The sequence below is a fragment of the Eschrichtius robustus genome, chromosome 20 (genome assembly GCF_028021215.1).
Source record: "Eschrichtius robustus isolate mEscRob2 chromosome 20, mEscRob2.pri, whole genome shotgun sequence".
In the NCBI taxonomy this organism is placed as follows: Eukaryota; Metazoa; Chordata; class Mammalia; order Artiodactyla; family Eschrichtiidae; genus Eschrichtius; species Eschrichtius robustus.
Window position 1 is genome coordinate 50,288,503 of NC_090843.1, and position 6,000 is coordinate 50,294,502.

Here is a 6,000-nt window from a genome sequence, read left to right on the forward strand (position 1 = left end):
GTTTTACAACTACCCTCTGACAAAAAGCATTATAATCCCCACTTTGCAGATGTGGAAACTGAGGCTGAAAAGTGGGCTGACATGGCCATGGATACACAACCAGGGAGTGGTGGAGCTGGGATGTGGGCTCCGGCTCCAGCTCCAGTGCTCCAACCTCCCTGAGTTCTTGAAGGAAAGGGGGCCCCTCCTTTTCCAAGGACCCGTTAGGCTCTCAGAGACTCTCTCCAGGATTAATCCAACACCCTTCTGAAACGTCGACTCTTCAATCCCTCCCTATGCTCAGCCAGAATGAGCCTCTAAAAACAAAAATCTCATCTGTGAGCCCCTTGCTTGACATCCTTTAATGGCACCCACAGAACAAACTCTAGGGTCATTAGTATGTATGCATGGTGATGGAGGGGTGGGGTGTTGAAGACTTTCCCCAATCAACCACCAACCTCTCTCCCATCTGTAACCAAATCCCCACGCACTCTACGTTCTTCCCGGCTCGGTCTCCTCTGTCACTTTGTCACTCCCACAGTGCCTGGCACACAGTGGCCACTAAACACAGGGGTGTCAGATTGAATCTTCCCTCTTCCCAACAACTTTCAGGCCACTTTTCTGTCCCTGAGTACTGACTGAGTGGAAGAGTGAAGCATGTGGGCCCCAAACCATGGCAAGGCTGATGTGAGGATTAAATAAGAGACATAGACGCCTGGTTCATGGCAGCAGCTCACTGAGTATGAGGTTCCTCTCCCGGGCCCTTCTCTGCCCCTGGAAGAGCAGCAAAAGGGAAAACAATATGTTATGATGCCCTTTTAATGCTTCTACCCGAAATAGGAATGGCCTGCTAAAGGAAGCCTCTGGTGCAGACTGAGGTCAGAAGAGGTTTGTGCATTTCATTGATTCAGTTAGCTCTCTATACATCCGGGAGAAAAAGAAATACATCTTTTTTTTACTTTTAAGTCAAACTACAGATCACGTGAAACTTATTTAGCTTTTTCCCAAATCAGAACTGAGTTCTGGTTACTCATCCTGCGGCCACCGAAGTAGCAGGCTCTCAGGAAAAGGTGTTAACCTGAATGAATAGAAACAGGGCAAAGTAGGCCACCTTTCAAAAGCAGGATGCCAAAGAACTGAAAGTGACCTTCTCCCACTCGGTGTCAAGGAACTTCTTCTCATTGGCAGGGAGTCACCCACCTTTTCTCCCTCAAAGCGTTCCCTCTAGGCAGGGCGCTGAAAGTCCTTTCGCTTCTGAGCTAAGATCTGCCCTGTAAAATTCTACTCGCCGTTCTGAGCTCTGCCCTTTGGGGCTAAAGTCTCCCTAACCTACCACCAAGTCCAGTCTGTCATTATTCAAAGGCAATCATCCCAGCCCCCAAGTCATATCTTTCCCGAGATAAGCATCCTGAAGGTGCCGTAACCCCCAATGCTTCTCCATCTCACCGCCCTCCTCTTTCTGGACACACACACATCCCTTCATTAACCATCTCACTCTTAAACATATTGCCCAGAGGGAAAAACCATGGTTTGCTTGTGTTCTGACCGGCTCCGTGGGCACTGGCGCTCACATGGCAATGCCACCTCCTTTACTTGGGAATCCAAGGAATGCAGCCCAGACTGCATTCTCTGCTCTGGCCCTCACATGGCCCTGGCATTCGGCTCAAAGGAAGCTTTTTTCCACGAACTATTCTTAAGTCTGTTTCCCCATCTTGTATTTTATTAGTTCAGTCCAGAGTCACAATCTGCCACAATCTCTGGGATACCTTATCCTGTCTGTTATCCAAGTCAATTCAGCACAACAAAAGCACAGAAACAATCACATACGAGGTACAAAGGCGGTACAAAGAGAGAGAGTAAGCCCAGCAAGCTGTGTCAGTCACCCATGCAAGGCCATTCTGAGCATCTATCCCGTGTGTGACTCTGGACTCAGCCCTAGGACCACAGAGATGAACAGCCTGACGTGTTACATGGCTCTCCTACCCCTGGCCTCTGCAGAGCTGATGGCATGTCTTACTACCTACCATTCAGGGAGTGATTAGCATATGTCAGGGAGGTGTTGACAGCTTTACACGTGTTATCTCAAGTATCCTCACAACAATCTTATGGAGTAGGTATCATTAGCCCCATTTTACAGATGAGGAAACTGAAACTCTTGAGAGGTTAAGTAACTTGCCAGAGGCCACACAGCTAGTACATGGTCAGATAAGGAATCAAACCTAGGCCTATTTTATTCAAAAGCCCATGCCCTTACCTGCTTCTAACACTACCTATGTCTATATCTGAGCCACTCGCAAATGCTGCCCAAATCAGGGCTAAGGACCCCACTGAGAACTCTCCCCAGGGCTCGTTCAGGGCCAGGTCCAAGCATTCATGAAAGCACCTGACTGTATTATATCCAGTTCTTGGTTTTCAACCTTCTCCATAAACCCTTGTTCCATGCTTTTCAGAAACCCAAGGACCTCATCTATGGCTTCCCCCTGCATACAGATGAAAAAACAAGTCCCAAGACTAATGTCAATTACACAAAGAAAAGGGGCAACTAGAGAAATACTAAAAAAAAAAAAGCTCTTAGGAAACCCAAGGAGAATGTGACAGAATAAAGGAAAAGAGTGAAAATAAAGTCACAAAGGGAATTTCCTGGGAGCCAAATGGTATCACCACTACAGATGCTGAGAAACAGGCCTTCAGCCTCATTTAATCCCACTGTCTTTCCCTAGCCTGTGCCCTGACATAAGGCACATAAAAATAAATGGAAAAAAAAAAAAAAAGTCATACATTAAAAAAGAAAGAAAAGAATGGAACTACAGAAAATAACCAGAAATTATGCCCCACTGAGCACTGATAAAGCTAAATTAAGCCTGCACAGGACATTGTTTAAATATGCAATTATTCTTCTGGATGGGTCAAGTCGCAATACAGGAACAGAATGGTTCTGCTCCCCCCAACTCCGGGGCTCCAGCGTGAACGCATGTTCTCCTAAGCCAGAAACGGGGAACAGTCATCGCTCCTCCAGTCTCTCTCCTACATGGTCGAGGCTCTCAAGATCCAGCCCCATGGACACTATCTCGGTTCCCAGCTTTGCAACAATGCCTCCTTATCAGCCTCTCTCTTTCCAGTCCAGCCCTCACAGTGCCACCCAAGGACACGTCCTAAAAAACACACCCTTCTCCAAAACCTCTGTGGAATGTTCTTTATCCAAAGCCCTCTGAAGTCAGGTTCCAACTTCTCTCATTAAATTCACCTTCTCTGGCCTTTGGCTTCCTCCTCTGTAAACTGGACAACAGCATATGTACCTCATGGGGGGTTTGCAAAGATCACTCAAGCTAACATCAGTACACTGCCTAGCCCAGGGGCTGGCACGTGTTAGGTGCTTGGATGTCTCACCCTTTCCTACTCTACCTGGCTACCTGTGTTCCTTGCTGTTTGCCAGCTTCTGGAAGACGGAGACTATATTAGTCACCCCTCTATAGTCAACAGTGCCCGGTACATAACAGAGGCTCAATAAATGTGTGCTGATGGATTCCCACTTACCAAAGAGGAACTAAAGCCAGGAAGAAGGGGACTGTCCTGAAGTCACAAAGCCAGCAGGTGGCAGAGGCAGGTCTCAAACTCAGATCCTTTGGCTCTGAATCCTCAGCTCTTTGTACCACACCTGCTGTCTCAAAGGATCCTGAACATCACATTTGTCAGCCCAAACCACCCTGGGCCTTGACAGTTTGAAGTGAACCTGGTGAGCTATTCCAGCCAAAGCAAACCAGAAACATCATCCAAAAGCAAACATGCTGGTTGCAGAGTAGAGCAACCAGCAACCTCAACTGAATCTAGTGATATTAGACTGCTTTGTGCCAATGGCCTTGCCCACACAGGCCACAACACACTCTGCTCGAGGGCCAAAGACAGGAACTGATGTATTGTACAGCTACCAGGTGTCAGATACTGGGGCTGGGTACTTCAAAGGGCCTAATTAAGCTCCAATCCTGTTACTCCCACTTTACAGAGGAAGAAAACTGAGGCTCAAGGTCACACAGAAGAACCAGCTAAGAGCCACAGCTGGGCTTCTCCCTTCCTAACTCAAGCTCTTTCTACACACACCCAGGGCTTGTCTCCAAGGACCCTTGAGCTGAACGTGCCTGGTTACCCTTTCTCTCTCGTGCTCCTCCTCCCTCTGGCCTCCTTGCTTGTCCTCACATATACCCAACCACTCTTCCAGGCACCCACGTGGCTCACACGCCCATGTATCCAAGTCTCACTTAAGAGACCTTCTCTGACCACACTATAGTCCCTTCTTCTTTTCTTCACGGCATTTTTCACCACGATATATATTTACTTATTTGTTTGTATTCATTCCCCCACTGGAACGTAAGCTCCACGAGAGCAGGAAGTTTATTTTGTTCATGGCTGTATCCCTAGTACCGCACAGAGTCTGACACACAGAAGGCACGTGTGTGCTGAAATAGTCATTGGGCACCAATAAGGTGTTAGCTGCTGGCGTTACAGAACCAAGGCAACCCCTGACCCCACAGAACTTACACAGTAACAGAGGATAATAAAAACCAAGTATTCAATTATAACTAAATACTACAAAGTGGAATTCAGGTCCCTGAGAGACTGGCTCATGGGGTCCCTCACCCAGTCAAGGGTCAGAGAAGGTTTCTTGAGAAAGGAACATTAAATCTGAGGTCTGAAGGACGAGTAGAGTGTGGCTGGGTGGACGTGGACGTGGACGCAGAGAGCGCAGCCTGCGTCCTGCGACTAAACTAAAACACACTGAATTGTGCACTTGAAGTGGGTGAACTGTATGCTGTGTAAAAACAAACAAAAGGAAAGATTAGTCCTAAGGGCTCAGGGGTTTCGGCCACGGAGTGACTTGATCAGTTAGGCAGAAGCGTAAATCACAAGGTGAAGGTGACTCGAGGTAAGCGCGCTCACGAGGTGCTGCGGACACTTGGCCCGTGCAGGGGCTACGACTGCTTTTGAAAATGGGCAAACTGAGGCCGACGGCGGAGACGTGTGCCCGTCAGGAACATTCCACCAGCGGGCCCGGCGCCCGCAGACCCCTGGGCTCCCCGTGGCGCCCCCAACCCCCCGGCGTCCTGGGCCTCCTCCGCCCGAGCCGTCCCCGCAAGGCCTGCGGCGCGTCCAGGAGCCGCGCTCCGGGGCACACGGCTCTCCGGAAGCAAGAGGGTCGGGGAGGGAAAGGCAGCGGCACTGAGTCTTCCACAAGCCGCGCCAGGCCGAGGACGCCCGAGACCTCACATTCCCAGCCAGTCCCCGCCACCCCGGGTGGCTCAGGCCCCCGTGCGCCCGCCCGCGCTCCCGCCCTCCGCCGGCGCCTAGCGGCTCACCGGCCTCCACAGGATCCCGTCAGCCTCGGACGCGGCGGACACGGCGGCCACCAGTGCGCTTGCGCTCCCGGATCGCCGAAGCACCGCCCCTGCAGGGCGACTTGAGCCGAGCGCCCTCTATCGGCCGCGCGCGGGACTTGGGGTCTGTTAATGAGGAAACCCTACTGGGTGCCCTTTCCCTGATCCGAGTACACACGGTTGAAAAAGAAAGCTGTCCCACTCACAACCTTCTTTACCTTAAACACCCACTCTTCCTTTTGGCTTTTGCTACCTCGGATATAAGCCCTGAAGACAGGCTCTCCCCATTTTCCTGAGTATGGATTGCTGCTAAAATATGAGGGGTGTTCAAGATCCGTGAAAAGGCTTGCAGACGGACTTTTCCTAAACCACTCTTGTTGATGACAGGAATTATATTTGGATGGGAATCTGCGTTTTGAGTCATTTCATCAAATTACAGTCCCATAACACCTGTCAAAAGAATAAATATGAGAGTAATAGGCATGCTTCCTTTCAGACCCATCTATAATTATAATTGAGGAAAAGAATACAGAATTTAAACTCACAGCAACTGCCAGTATCCTTCTTTGAAAATGAAATAATGCTGTTTTATTAAATAGGCTCTCCCCGCTTTCTAATGTTTAGAGCTAAAGTGCTTCTCTGAATTGATTTAAAT

General features: G+C 49.4%; 1 protein-coding gene across 3 annotated transcripts in view; it reads right to left on the reverse strand.

Moving 5' to 3' along the window:
* LYRM9 (LYR motif containing 9) overlaps positions 1-5,409 on the reverse strand; it is a 37,104-nt gene extending 31,695 nt beyond the window's left edge. For all 3 annotated transcript variants that reach the window (XR_011071909.1, XR_011071908.1, XM_068530453.1), the window contains exon 1: positions 5,328-5,409. The gene's annotated coding sequence lies outside the window, so the exon portion shown is untranslated. The remainder of the gene's footprint in view (positions 1-5,327) is intronic.
* Between the last annotated feature and the right edge of the window lie 591 nt (positions 5,410-6,000).